The sequence below is a fragment of the Mytilus californianus genome, unplaced genomic scaffold (genome assembly GCF_021869535.1).
Source record: "Mytilus californianus isolate M0D057914Y unplaced genomic scaffold, xbMytCali1.0.p SCAF_12, whole genome shotgun sequence".
Classification (NCBI taxonomy): Eukaryota; Metazoa; Mollusca; class Bivalvia; order Mytilida; family Mytilidae; genus Mytilus; species Mytilus californianus.
The window spans coordinates 9,700,476-9,716,044 of NW_026262604.1; the positions used below are offsets into that span (position 1 = coordinate 9,700,476).

Genomic DNA, 15,569 nt, shown 5'->3' on the forward strand with positions numbered 1-15,569 from the left:
GTGGTAGTGTTCGAGTTATTTATAAAACTTAGAACCTTCTACAACTAATTTTGGATTTCAAGTGGTACATTATGGAAGATAAATCTAGGCAAGATATATTTATGTATGTGGCGGGGTTAATGAATATAAGAAGATGTGGTATGTGTGCCAATGAGACAACTCTCCATCCAAGTCAAAATTTATAAAAGTAAACCATTATAGGTCAAAGTACGGTCTTCAACACGGAGCCTTGGCTCACACCGAACAGTAAGCTATAAAGGGCCCCAAAAAATTACTAGTGTAAAACCATTCAAACGGGAAAACCAACGGTCTAATCTATATAAAAAACGAGAAACGAGAAACACTTATGAACCACATCAACAAACGAAAACTACTGAACATCAGATTCCTGACTTAGGACAGGTACAAACAAATGCAGCGGGTTTAAACGTTTTAATGGTACCAAGCCTTCACCCTTTTTCTGAAACAATAGTGTAACATCACAACATAGAAAGACACACTATAAAATATCAACTGAAATAGCTTAACTCAATCAAAGGACATATTAACACCAGTGAACAAACACTGAACAAATAAATTTGACCCATGCTACAATGTAAATACAAAATAAATAAACTAAGGGAAGAATAATAAAAGTAACATGTTATATCGGTATGAAATGTTAAACAATTTAAGAAAAACAATATGCTCGAACAAAAATATCAGCCATTTGCAATAACTTTAAACACAGGTAAATAAAAATAATTTTGTTGTTAGGTAGAAGTGTACAGTTCCAATAGAGAAAGGAAATATTTTTACAAAATAAATAATTTTGATGTTCATAGTACGAAGTGAAAATTTATAGTAATACCAAACACTTATCAAAGCTGGTATATAGACCAGATATAACCCTGAATAACATTAAATAACAAACAAGCATTACAATTAGTATCAACAGGTCAAATAAACAAGAAAGTACGATTTGAGAGTACTCGCAGTTACTGACAGCTAGTTAAAAGCCAAAACAATTAATAATAAAAGATCATGCATCAGAGACTAAAATCAGCTAAAACACATCCCAGGGATTTAGTATTTTAACGTCATGGAAAGTCAAAGAAGACATGACTTGTTCAATGCCAAAAATAAATGTATCGACAGACAGTAGGACAGTTAGGAGTTTAACCTCTTTATAGATCAAAATGAACGTGGGTGTGTCTTTATACATACATGTTTGTAAACCCTCAATCCTCATATTCGATATTCATTTTTTACTTGTACAAATTAATTGTCGAAACATGAAATTGATGTTTATTTAAAGAAGACACAGAAAAGATCAAACATAAAGAATGGACATTAACTACCTTATTGATAAAAACACAAACACATTTTTATTTCATTGTCATTTATACAAAAGACATCCCTTTAAATGTATCATGTATGTAACTTAAACAATCTACAAAGTTTAAACTTTAAATATGTATTTAGTTAAGCGCCATGTTAATTTATGGAAAACTTTTAGAATTATAAGGTAAGTAATGCAAACACTGATTTGTTTTCAAACATTTTGTGAATGTAGAAAATAAATAAATGTAGTTTGAGACATTGCAGTAGTACATCAGGATAGATTAATCTAGTCAATATGCATGCATATTCATAATCAACTACCGAAACAGGTTAATGTACGAAGGTATGGTATTCGGCCCTATCTTGTTGTTAATGAATATGTTAAAAGAAATTTAATAGTAACGTATTCATATGTTAAATGATGAGAATCACCTAGTAAATAAAAGATATTGATATATTGTATTTTCAATCATTTTAGGTCAATGTAGTTTGGGAAATTTCAGTGATTAATCAGAATAGGTGAATCTAGTTAATATCTAATAATACTAATGATCAAGTATCAAAGGGAGTTAATGTATAAAGGTATATCATTTGGCCTTATTCAGCCTTATTCTGTTGTTAATGATGAATAAATTAAAAGAAATTTAATAATAACGTATTCATATCTTATGTGATATGAATCACCCATATGAAAATATGGATATATTGGCTGATTGCGAATAAGACAACTATTTATCTTGTCCTTTTAAACACATTTATACTACTAAAATACCGAAGTCAAATATGTTAGCCGGCATGACGTAAAAACTAGGAATCAAAGATTTCAACTTAATATATCACTTATATAGGACAGAGTTGTTAATTAAAAATTACATCATTTCAGGCCCTTTTGCTTTCCACATAATTAATATTACCAATGATTAGCATGTTCTTGGTCGAATCCGATACCAATAACCATAGTATATGTTACATGTAGTTTCTGGTTGTATGAATGTATGCATATATGTGTGCGCTGTATCTTCCTCCTTTATTAGGAGCACCACCATTGGTTATGGTGTAAATGAAGGACATTTAAAACACAGCCTGGCCGTTACAGGTCGGGTCTTATTACAATAAAGTTAACCTTCCACAAAACAATAAGTACAATTCAATAAAACATAGGAACACACACTTACCTGATTCGCTCACTCTCCTCAAAAATAAAAATAAAATGCAAAATATAAAAACAATTAAATAGAAAATAAGGGATAGTTTCACCCCGGATGCCGCACAAATGTCATTGCAACGAACGGGAAATCGGTAAGGACATACTGTAGTAAGGAAACCAGGACGGGTTCAATCAAAAAGATTTTTAAAGCAGAGAAAAAAATGATTTTATCAGATGACATTACGAATACTAAAAATCAGGCTAAAAATAAAGCGTAGGTATTTCAATTCATTCATGGACCCAGGATGTTGTGGTAGTGGTCGAGTTATTAATGAAACCTAGAACCATCTACAACTATTTTTGGATTTCAAGTGGTACTTTATGGAAGATAAATCTAGGCAAGATATATTTATGTATGTGGCGGGGTTAAACATGTTTGTAAACCCTCAATCCTCATATTCGATATTAATTTTTTACTTGGACAAATCAATTGTCGAAACATGAAATTAATGTTTATTTAAAGAATACCCAGTAAAGATCAAACATAAAGTCTTGACTTTAACTACCTTTAGTTATTGATGTAATCACAAACACATTTTTATTTCATGGTCATTTATTCAAAAGACATTCCTTTAAATGTATCATGTATGTAACCTAAAACAATCTACAAAGTTTAAACCTTAAATATGTATTTAGTTAAGCCCTATTTTAGTTTATGGAAAACTTTTACAATTATAAGGTAAGTAATGCAAACACTGATTTGTTTTCAAACATTTTGTGAATGTTGAAAAATAAATACATGCAGTTTGAGACATTGCAGTAGTACATCAGGATAGATTAATCTAGTCAATATGCATGCATATTCATAATCAACTACCGAAACAGGTTAATGTACGAAGGTATGGCATTCGGCCCTATCCTGTTGTTAATGAATATAATAAATTTTATAGTAACGTATTCATATGTTAAATGATGAGAATCACCTAGTAAATAAAATATATTGTAAGATTGCCATGAAACAACTATTTACCTCATCCTTTTAAACATATTTTTAACGAAACCTGAAATCATCTACACAGTTTAAAATTTAAATGTGAATTTCGTTGAGCGCTATATTGTTTTATGGGGGATTTTTAAAAGTGAAGGGTAAGTAATGCAAACACTGATTTGTACTTAAACGTTTTCTGATTGTAGAAAAAAATCAATGTAGTTTTATGATTTTCAGTGGTACACAATGGAAGATGAATCTAGGCACGACATATTAATGTATCATTAACTTCTGAACCCATCCTTAAAACAAAAATCTTCGTTTAAATATTCAAATTACCTTTCAATTTCGTCCATTGTCTAAATTTCTGTAGACATCAATCGGCCACATTCTTGTATTATCAAATCATATCAAAAGAGATATAAGAAAACTGATAGAAATCACCTATATAAAATAAGGTGATATGATATGATTGCCAATAGGAAAACTATCTAACAGAGTTCAACTATAGCTCATCGTACAGCCTTCAACAATGAGTAATATCCATACCGGATATACAGCCAGAAAAGGCCGTGACATGACATAATGACCGGATTAATAACATAACATTTTACGAAAAACATACATGACAGGCCATGGAACGGTCACATAAAGAATGTTGCGGGGTTAAACATGTTTGTGAAAAGTAAAGAATAACAAAAATACCGAACTCCAAGGGAAATTCAAAACGGACAGTCCTTTATAAAATGGCAAAATCAAAAGCTCATACACATCAAACGAATGGAAGACAACTGTTATATTCCTGACTTGGTACAGGCATTTTCTAATGTAGAAAATGGTTTTATAGCTAGCTAAACCATTCACGTGTATGACAGGTGAGCGTTTAAACATCTCCATAACTTTTAACAACTGTTCGGTCTATTCAAAATGAGACGTAACAAGAATATATCATGAGGTTAGAGTTTTTATTTTCAAGGGAAACGCGAGATATTAAATTTACATCAGTGTTTACAATATTATAATATTTTCTTAAATAAAACATAATTAAATATAATTGTCTGTTGTTCAGATTGTGAATTAGTTTGAAGTTTTTGCATGTACACGGGTAAAAGTAATGAGTGCAGCCCCCAAACAGGGATAATACAATCAGTTTAAACATTGAAATCCGTGTTTTGTTCCATATTATAGATTATGTAGCATATTTATTTTTCATTTGTACATGATGTGATTGTCGAAACATAAAATTAATGTTTATTTCGGTTATTTTAACCTTTATCCAGTTGATTGAACAAAGAAAAAACAGTAGATTATCAAACATGAAAAATTGTCTGCAACTTCCAAATAAATATAAACACAAACACATTTTTATTTCTTTGTCATTTATACAAAAGACATCCATTTAAATCCATCATGAATGAAACCGTAAAACCTCTTCAAAGTTTAAACTTTAAATGTGTATTTCGTTAATGCGCCATGTTGTTTTATGGAAAACTTTAAAAATTTAACGGTAAGTAATGCAAACACTGATTTTCTGAATGTACAACAATAAGTAAATGTAGTTTGAGACATTTCAGTAGTACATCAGGATAGATTTATCTAGTCAATATTCATTCATATTCATGATCAACTACCGAAACAGGTTAATGTACGAAAATGAAAATGTTTAAATAAATTTAAAAATAACGCATTCATTTCTTAAATGATGGGAATCACCTAAATAAAAGATATTGAGATATGGGCTGAGTGCCATAACAAAACTATTTACCTTGTCCTTTTAAACATATTATTAGTGAAACCTGAAACTATCTACACAGTTTAAACTTTAAATGTGTAAGTTGTTGAGCGCAATGTTGGTTTATTGAGGACTTTGAAAGTAAAGGGTAAGTAAGGCAAAAACTGATTTGTATTCAAACGTTTTCTGATTGTAGAAAAAATTATCAAAGTAGTTTTAGGATTTTTTAGTGGTACATTATAGAAGACGAATCTAGGCACGACATATTAATGTATTACTAATTTCTGACCCCATGATTAAAACAAAAAATGTACGTTTAGATATTCTAAATGCCATTCAATTTTGTCAATTGTCTAAATTTCTGTAGACATCAGTCGGCCATATTCTTTTATTATCAAATCATATCAAAAGAGATATAAGAAAAACTAGAACACATCCGCTACATCGCGGTTTCGTGACTAAATTACAGTACCTAAACCTTATTCATATTGTCATCTGATAAAGTCTTGCTGATTAAAAGGTGAACAGTTTTCTCTGTTTAAAAATCTTTTTGTTTGAACCCGTCCTGGTGTTCTTACAAAAACTGGAACCTACATGTGACATTGATTAAATTTAGTAGTGTCAATTCCTGTATAATAAGGAAGTTCAAATGTGATAACGACCGTGTACATAGCAAATCCCAAATACACCGTTTGATGGTGCGCCTGACAGAGGCGGAATGTACAGATTAGGTAACAGGTGACATATATTAATGGTATGGGTGTCGGATTCGACCCAGAAGCTGTTAATTATTGGTAATATTAATCACGTGGAAAGCAAAAGGGCCTGGAATGGTGTAATTTTTAATCAACACCATTGTCCTATATTAGTTATATATAAAGTTGAATTCATGGATTTATCGTTTTACTTCATGCCGGCTAAAAAATTGGACCTCGTTATTGTAATAGTATAAATGATAGAAATCACCTATTTAAAAATAAGGTGATATGGTATGATTGCCAATATGATAACTACTTGTATCCAACAGAGTTTAACTATTGCTCATCGTACAGCCTTCATCAATAAGTAATATCCATACCAGATATACAGCCACAAATGGCCGTTGCATGACGTAATGACCTGATTAATAATACAACATTTAAGGAAAATCATACATAGCAGACAATAACAAATGACAACTACTTATTAACCGGCCCCGGAACAGTCACATTTATCGTTTCACTTCATGCCGGCTAACAAATTGGACCTCGTTATTTAAGTAGTATAAATGATAGATATCTTCCACATGAAGAGAAAGTCTGGGAACCAGATCCTCGATTAATAAATACAGGGGGTTGGGTTCATTAGAACAATTGAAACAAAAAGGTAGGGCCTAAATTCCCACGTTATTCGGGTAATTTTAACCTATTGCATTTGTATTTAGATCATGTTATTTTGATTGATCAATTTTAATATAGTTAACACAGATTTAAATCTACTAATTAATATGTCGCGTTTCCCAAGACCCAAACCTCATGCAATATTCTTGTTACGTTCTATTTTGAATCGGCCGAAGAACTATCGAAAGTTATGGAGAAGGTTGAGAGCTTATAAACATGGTTAATCCCGCCACATTTTTTAATGTGACTGTACCGGGGCCGGTAAATCAGTGCCTGTCATTTGTCATTGTCTGCTATGTATGATATTCCTTAATTGGTGTATTATTAATCAGGCCATTACGTCATGGAAAGGCCTTTTGTGGCTGTATATCTGGTATAGATATTACTCATTGATGGAAACTGTACGATGAGCAATAGTTCAACTCTGTTGGATAGAAGTGGTTTTCATAATGGCAATCATACCATATCACCTTATTTTTAAATAGGTGATATCTATCATTTATACTACTAAAATAACGAGGTCCAATTTGTTAGCCGGCATGAAGTAAAACTATAAATCCATGAATTCAACTTTATATATAAACGGGTCATAATCAAGGTAAATAATTGTGTGATGGCACAAACCATTAAATTTATGCTTCGACAATAACATCTTGTACAAGTAAAAAATGGATATCGAATATGACGATTGAGCGTTCATAAACAAGTTTGACCCCTCGAAACATAAATATGTTTGGCTTAGATTTATCTTCCATAATGTACCACTTGAAATCCAAAAATAGTCGTAGATGGTTCTAGATTTCATTAATAACTCAAACACTTTCGCGAAATCCCGGGTCCATGAATAAATTGAAATACCTTACTATACTTTTAGCCTGGATTTTTAGTATTCGTAATTTCATCTGATAAAATTATGCTGATTATAAGGTGCATAGTTTTCTCTGCTTCATAAATCTTTTTGTTTGAACCTGTCCTTGTTTTCGTACTACAGCATGTTCTTGCAGGTTTTCCGTTCGTTGTCATGAATTTTGAGTTGCATCCGGAGTGAAATATTCCTTATTTTGTATTTAATTTATTTAATATTTTGCATTTTTTTTAGGAGAGTGAGTGAATCAGGTAAGTGTGTGTTCGTATATTTTATTGAATTGTACTTATTGTTTTTTGGAAGCTTACCTTTCTTGTAGTAAGACCCGCCATGGATTGGCTGGGAAACTGTGTAGGCAAAAAGTAAGTCCCGCCACGGCCAGGCTGGGAAACTGTGTCAGCAAATGCTCAATACAATGTGTTAAATATCCTTCATTTACACCATAACCCTAGTGGTGCTCCTAATAAAGGAGGAAGATACAGAATACACAAATATGCAAACATTCATACATACATACAATCGGAAACTACATGTGATATATACTACACTACAAAAGTCTAAAAGTCTGAAAAGACCAGTTTTTGTCTTAATTTGCATGAACTTTTACTCGACATTCTCCAAAAGTATGACTTGTGTCTTAATTTTTCTTGACAAATTCTCATTTATATTAAATTTGTATGAAATTTACTCGACATATTCTCGACATTCTGAATATGGTCTTAAAATTTCTTGACAAATTCTTGACATTTGAATACTGTCTTGAAATTTCTCGACATATTCTCGACATTCTTATTTTTTCTCAGTATGGCTTGACATATTCTGAGCATTTTGAATCGTGTCTTAAATTTACTTGACAGTTCTGAGTTTTACAAATCATGACCAATATTCATGATATAACTTTAATCTTTATTTCTCTTTATATGATATACTGTTGTTTCAAGTTACACTTTTTTACAACAAAAATAAAAGTTGGGCATGTAAAATAATTGAAAATTTGGGTATATAAATATTTTTACAAATGCAAATATGGCTATGAATTCAAATCTAAAGTATAAAATAATTCAAATGTGGGTGTGTTGATATAAAACAATTTCAATGTGGGTTTTTAAATAATTACAAATTTTGATTCCTAAATCTTATAAATTAAATGATTCAAACCAATCATACTGTAGACATATCTCATTCTACATTCCTAATATTCAATGCTGATATGGTAATTAATTAATATACCAAAATGTGGTTTATATAAATAGCAAATTATGATGATATACAAATCATTCATTTAACAGAAGAAAAATTAGTGTTATGTTATCTGTTGGAATATATTAAGTATTACACATGGACAGGATGTTCCCCATAAAATTAAGGTATTCCACACCCCAGAGTACACGCAACTGTCAAATAGAAGTTATTGCTTTACCTGTAATCAGCCATACAACTTATCAGTTGACCGACCATGCCACTACAATTTAAAAAGTTTGTTGATAGATGAAAATGAAAATCATCATTTTGATGAAAAAAAATTGAATTGAAATGGATTTTCTTCATCAAAATTATGAAGTTAATTATTTAAACATAAAAACAAATTGAATAATTCCCAAAGATTAAAAGAAAATTATTATCTACTCCAGGAATAATAAAAAAAATGTATTTATAATGGGTCCCATCAATGATTTCTATAGAAATCATCGGTCTTATGAAATGGTTCTCAAACAGACATGCATAATATAGATCTAAACATTTTTTTCTTTTCAGGAAGGAGTTATCACAAATATTTATTTTTGATAAAAAATTATAAAATTCAACACTCACATTTGAATAAAAAATGTTTTTGGGTTGTTCTAAAAAATGAATAAGGTTTTTGAATCAAGATGGGAACAAATTCTTTGACCTAAACGAAAGCCCCCCCCCCCCTCTTTTTTTAGCCACACAAACCCAAAAGATGAATTGTGGGGTCCAAAAGAGATACAAGACACCTATTTTAGTAAAGCAAATTTGACTGGCAGTTTTGCGAACGACAAAAATCTAAATGCTGTTTGTCAATACCTTCGACTTATATTCCAAGTGAAAACAATTACTTAAATGTTTAATAAAAATAAATCAAAATTAAACTACATGGGGGATTATTCAGGGTATTCCAACTTAGTTGCACCAAATGGGTATCTTACTATACCAAATTAGTCCTTGATTCTTCAAAGTTTAGTTTAGCCATAATAAAAAGGAGTATACAACAGCAATAGAATGTCATAAACAGTGCAGAATAAGTCTGTTCACATTTCAGGCAAAATTTATACTGTTGAGATAGTGTCAAGACATATTTAAGACTGTCAAGAATGTGTCGAGACATATTCAGACATTATTTAGAATGTCAAGAAAATGTCGAGACATATTCAGACATTATTAAGAATGTCAAGAATATGTCAAGACAGATCGAGACAAATTTAAGACAGTCAAGAATTGTTCGAGACTAATCCAGACTCTTATCAGATGATACAGGAAGTGTCGAGAAATTTTAAGACAATGTTCATACTGTCAAGACACTTGTCAAGAAAAATCAAGAACCTTATTAGACAAATTCATACTATGTCAAGAATTTTTAAAAATTATTCAGACAAATTAAGAATGTCGAGTAAAAATTCATGCAAATTCAGACAAAAACTGGTCTTTTCAGACTTTTTGACTTTTGTAGTGCTATTGGTATTGGTATCGGATTCGACCCGGAATATGCTAATTACTGGTAATATTAATCATGTGGAAAACAAAAGGGTCTGAAATGGTGAAATTTTTAATTAACAACACTGTCCTATATTAGTGATATATGAAGTTGAAATCTTTGATTCGTAGTATTTACGTCATGCCGGCTAGCACATTTGATCTCGGTATTTTAGTAGTATTGATGTATTTTAAAGGACAAGATAATACATGTAGTTGTTTATTCGCAATCAGCCCATATATCCATATTTTTTATATAAGTGATTCATATCACTTAAGATATGAATACGTTATTATTAAATTTCTTTTAACTTATTCATCATTTACAGCGAATAAGGGCGAATGATATACCTTCGTACATTAAGTTCCTTCGATACTTGATCATTAGTATTAATAGATATTGACTAGAATCACCCATCCGGATTTATCGCTGAATTTCCAAAACTGCATTGACCTAAAACGTTTTTAAAAAGTAGGTTTTGAATTACTCACAACTAAATCCTAAACGTCCTCAATAAAACATAATGGTATTCAAAGGAATACATATTTAAAAGTTTTAACTTTGTAATACATGTACGTTCCAGGTTTCATTAATAATATGCTTAAAAGGATGTCTTTTGAATAAAGGGACACAGACATACAGGTATTTGTCCTTTTATTGATACGGAAGTTGTAAACTATTTTACTTTTTGATATTTTTTTCACCTCACTAGATGAAAGTAAAAATAATCGAATAAAGATGTATGTTTCAATACTCACATCATGTAAAATGCTTCAATTTGTGAGCCATTCAAGGCGGAATACAGTCGACCAAAGATAAATAAAAAAGTAGCTAGTGTTATTGTTTAAACATTAAAACTTCGGTAACAACCATGAGTAATAGAAAGATGTATGTTGGAATTAATTTTCACTGTTGTAACTTGAAATGCAAAGCAACTGCATGTATTCATTATTTCAACATAAACAAGGAAATAGACTACAATGAGCATATTACCCTGAAGTTCTGAAATTGTTTATCATTTTCGCATCATTTCTAATATTTTCGATTGTATCCTTTGTTCACCCTTCCAGAGCACCTGAGACCAACCCATGTATTGAATGGGGTTCGTGTTGCTCGGTCATTAGTTTTCTATGTTGCGGGTTTTTTTGTTTGTCTTTTGGTCTTGTGTAGCCATGGTCTTGTCCGTTTATTTTCGACTTATGAATTTGAATGTCATTTTGGTATATTTCGCCTGTCTTTAACTGTTTGTACAATGTTGATTAAATATATCTGAGTTTATACAACGTTGATAGTAAATATATTGTTAATACCTTAAAGCAATTGTAAAAGATCTCCACAGAAAAAAAAATATTTTGCTGTATTATAATAATGTTTAAAATAATGACTTTTGAGTAAGGACAGTGAAACAAACACTTGTTTATGTTTAAGTTAATTCCGAAGTAATAGTTCATTCTGTGTGTTGAATATGTAGTGTCGTACAAAAATACCGTTATGTTTTGACTTGACAACTACTTCAAATGCAATTGATTTGTGGAATAGAACTCCTGATTCAAAGTCCCGTTCTTTATTGTGTTAAATTCTGTAATTTCAAGCTTCCATAGTAACTTTGTCCACTCTTCAAATTTCTTTATAGAAATAAAGAGTTATTTTCTTATTTTCATATGGACGTTTTCCCCTTTTGAATATTTCCATTTGCATTCTCTTTAAAAGTGTGTACACCTTGAAATAATTCTAAAGGAAGTAATGCGATATTGGATGTAAACTTAGTAAATCAGCTGATGTCTTTGTTGGGATTGGATCGTAGTAATACAATGTACATTCAATATGTCATTATTCATTGCAGTTTTACAACAATATCCGCAGTTTTTTAGAGGTAAATCTTGGCTGAATTTCTGTCGCAGATACATGTAGTATCCATTCAGTGATATTCATCTTCTGTTTGAACTGAATTGAATTCTTTTTGTAATATTGAACAGATGTACGGAACTTGGATGTCTTCTTCCATCTTGGATTTTGAAATAGTAGATAACAATCGGTCATGATCTTCAATGAAATGTACAAATACTGAGGGTACTATGTAATTCATGTGTGAGACTTTTCATGCTTATTACGTTAATATAGAAAATTGTGTTTTATCATATGTTACGGCTGTATTTTACAAAAAGGAGAACAGTTTTGTCTGATTCATTTTTTCAACTATGCCATATAAGGAGAGATTACTCAGAATAGTCACATTCATAATAGAATGCGTTGTGATTTTACCAAATAGATGGTATCATGTAGCAAGAAAACGACTCGGGTAACATTTTGTTATTGTTCTTATCTGAAAGGATATAGAGGTATTTCCGCATCATTATTTAAAAATTCTATGGTGAACTTTTTTTGTTCACTCAAAATTAGGATTATCATGCAGACACCATACAAAATATGAAAAGTTTGCACAACTTGTACCGTGGAAAACAATCACCTAGACAAATTATTGTTATTACATTTTTAAAAAAACAACATGATATGAACCACATTTTGACAAATCTATGGATTTTAATTTAGACACCCATTAATCTACCTCATTATTATTCAATTATGAATATCCCATTGTTTGCTGCATTTTACTATAAACATTTCAAACAGAAGAGTTACTCAGATAGTTTCTACAATAATATTGCGGTTTTATAGAATGAAAAGATCAGGACACTGAAATGGTTAAAATTGCGTATTCATAATATTATTTATATATTCGTCGTTATAATTTAAAAACAAGTACAAATGTATAGAATTAGAGGGATATGGTCAGAATTTGAATAAGGCCCCTATTAAATAGTGGGTGCGGTTTACAGTTAACTACGACAGAAACTCGTAGCATAATCAAATTCATTCGCAGTTTGTATGGATTGCTATCTAAGACTCATCTAAGAAATGCATAAAATTGGTGTTCGATGTAATGAGCAAAGAGAAAAAAAGTTGCTTATGAATGAAACATTGTTTTCATTTTAATTTATCTAATATAATTGCTTGAAATATAGAATCATGTTTTGTTTCCGAAAATACTTATAATCGAGCACACACTTACTAATTAAATAACCTAGACCTAAATGTACATACATGGAAATTCATTCGAGCCGTACCGTTTCATTTTTCATAGAAGATTCTGCATTTAATATTTATCTAAACATTAGGGTTGTTTCCTACCGAAATACTACCTAAAGCGCAAATAAATATTCTTTCAATCCATCTACAAGAAAGAGGTGTGTATAGAATGACTTACAACATGAATATGGATGAATTTATTCCAGATCTTTTTACAGTAATTGTTCTACTGTTAATAATAACGTTTGATACGTGAGTAGAGCTGGTCAGCTTCATCTTAAGATTTTGATTTTAGTTTATTGGGAACAGCATGAGGAAAATGAAAAGAAAACGAGGTTTGATTCACCATTTTCCACATAAAGAAATGCATGTACCAAGTCAGGAATATTGTTCCTTTCCTTTCGTTTGATGTGTTTCAGCTTTTGATTCTGCCATTTGATAATGGAATTTCTGTCTTGAATTTCACATGAATTGCAGTAATTAATTTTATTTTGCTTTTGTCTATTGAAAATGAAGATAGTGAATGTCAAAAATAACTGCCCTCTCCTACATTATTTCTCATAACTGGATAGGTTTTTGGACTTTCTCTATAATATAAAGTGTCAGTTATTACATTTCAAAACTATAACTTATTTGACTTGTGCTGAAAATTCAATATACCTGTAATTGCATATTAGAGCGTACTGGTGTGAGGAAGTTTTGTAGTACAAAAACAGCTGATTGTGATCTTTGCAAGAAGGCAAATATACCCCCTTTCTACATAGTGACATCTCCTGGTATCTATGATGAGTTTATAGACATATATCTTTGAAAATAAGTGTGTGATGTCAGGATAAGCGTCTTGTGCTATGTTTGAATCACCCGCATGTACAGTCACAATCAGGCCAAATTTCACAATTGGGAATAAGACATAAAAGACAATTTCACAGTTAACATGATTTTACGGGTATCTCAAAATCAAAGACCATGCAATATGTCTATAGAAAATTGAGACATATTCTTAATGATGACCGTAAAACTAGTATATACAAGTCAATGTAATTAAATCTCATCATTCTTCATTTTTTTTTATTAAGCAAATCATTATAAAAAGGTTACATAACTTTATAAGCAATACATCTTATTACACATGTTTTTTTTTCTTTTTGGCTGACCACATGTCATTACGTTGTCTTATTTCATTTTTATCACAATATTATTTGCATCCATTCTCAAATTTTATTTACAAATTATGTGCATTCAAATATAATCTTATTGAAATAAAAAAAAAAAAAATGAAATAGAAGGTAGAAATAATGATGGATCATTGTTCTATTTATCTATCTTTTTAAATTTATATATTAACCATCACAAAAAGTACTGTGGATTCATTTATTTTCGTGGGTACCAATTTTCGTGGATTTAGGAAAACTTGCCTTTTCTTGGATATGTGAGTTCGTGGTTTTGCCAAAGTCTGCATACAACCTGATAGAAATTTTTTTTTAGTTGAACATTTAATTTCGTGGTTCACCTTTACTTACGAAAATCACGAAAATTTGTATCCAACGAATAATAAAGAATCCACAGTATTACTTCAATAGTTACAAAATGAACATCGGTCGAAACTCTGCTATAAAATTAAGGAATCAAAAACTAAATCAATTATTTACACTACAAATCTATAAAATAAAAAATGTATATAATAATATACAAAAACGCATATTGCTCAAACAAAGATTCTGATAACAAGGTATATTAAAGAAATTCCGGTTTTAAGCGAGGTTATTGAGTTAAAAGATTATGTTAAAAAATGTATAAAAAGTTAATGAACAAAGGAATCTTTGAATCTGTCATTTTCGTTGACCAAAGATACAACTATTGACATGTACATATATTTTCATAATATTCTTTATAAAAAAACAAAAAAGTTTGTTCCCTTAATTTATCACACTGTCCTATAGGTAAAGTCTTAGTTTAAGATACTCATGTAAGATAAATCCAATAATAATAAAAATAAGTTGACAAAATTAATAAAAACGGTCACGTCAATGTTAAAGTAATATCTATCTTTATACATACTATTAATACTAAATAAAAGATAGAAACACTTTTGCTATTAGATATAACGAATTTTTAAAGATTGAATTCAAATAACTACAATTTCTGTTCTAAAAGAAAACATACATCCTATACAAATATAACAACACCAAAAAACAATAAAAAAGACAATAAACAATGAAATAAACAACTGTAATTTGAAAAATATTAATTGTTAATCGTTAAAATGTCAAACTGGCCTAAAAGAAAGGCGTTCTGTTTATACAAGTGACTATAATGCATTATCACCAACGGTCTC

At 30.3% G+C, this 15,569-nt stretch overlaps 1 protein-coding gene across 3 annotated transcripts in view; it reads left to right on the forward strand.

Moving 5' to 3' along the window:
- Window positions 1-1,439: 1,439 nt before the first annotated feature.
- Window positions 1,440-15,569, forward strand: part of LOC127721325 (uncharacterized) — a 32,507-nt gene continuing 18,377 nt past the window's right edge. For 2 of the 3 annotated variants that reach the window (XM_052228060.1, XM_052228062.1), the window contains exon 1: window positions 7,667-7,685. The gene's annotated coding sequence lies outside the window, so the exon portion shown is untranslated. Of the gene's footprint in view, window positions 1,508-7,666; window positions 7,686-15,569 lie in introns of those variants that run through there. The other variant, XM_052228061.1, reaches the window with a different exon arrangement.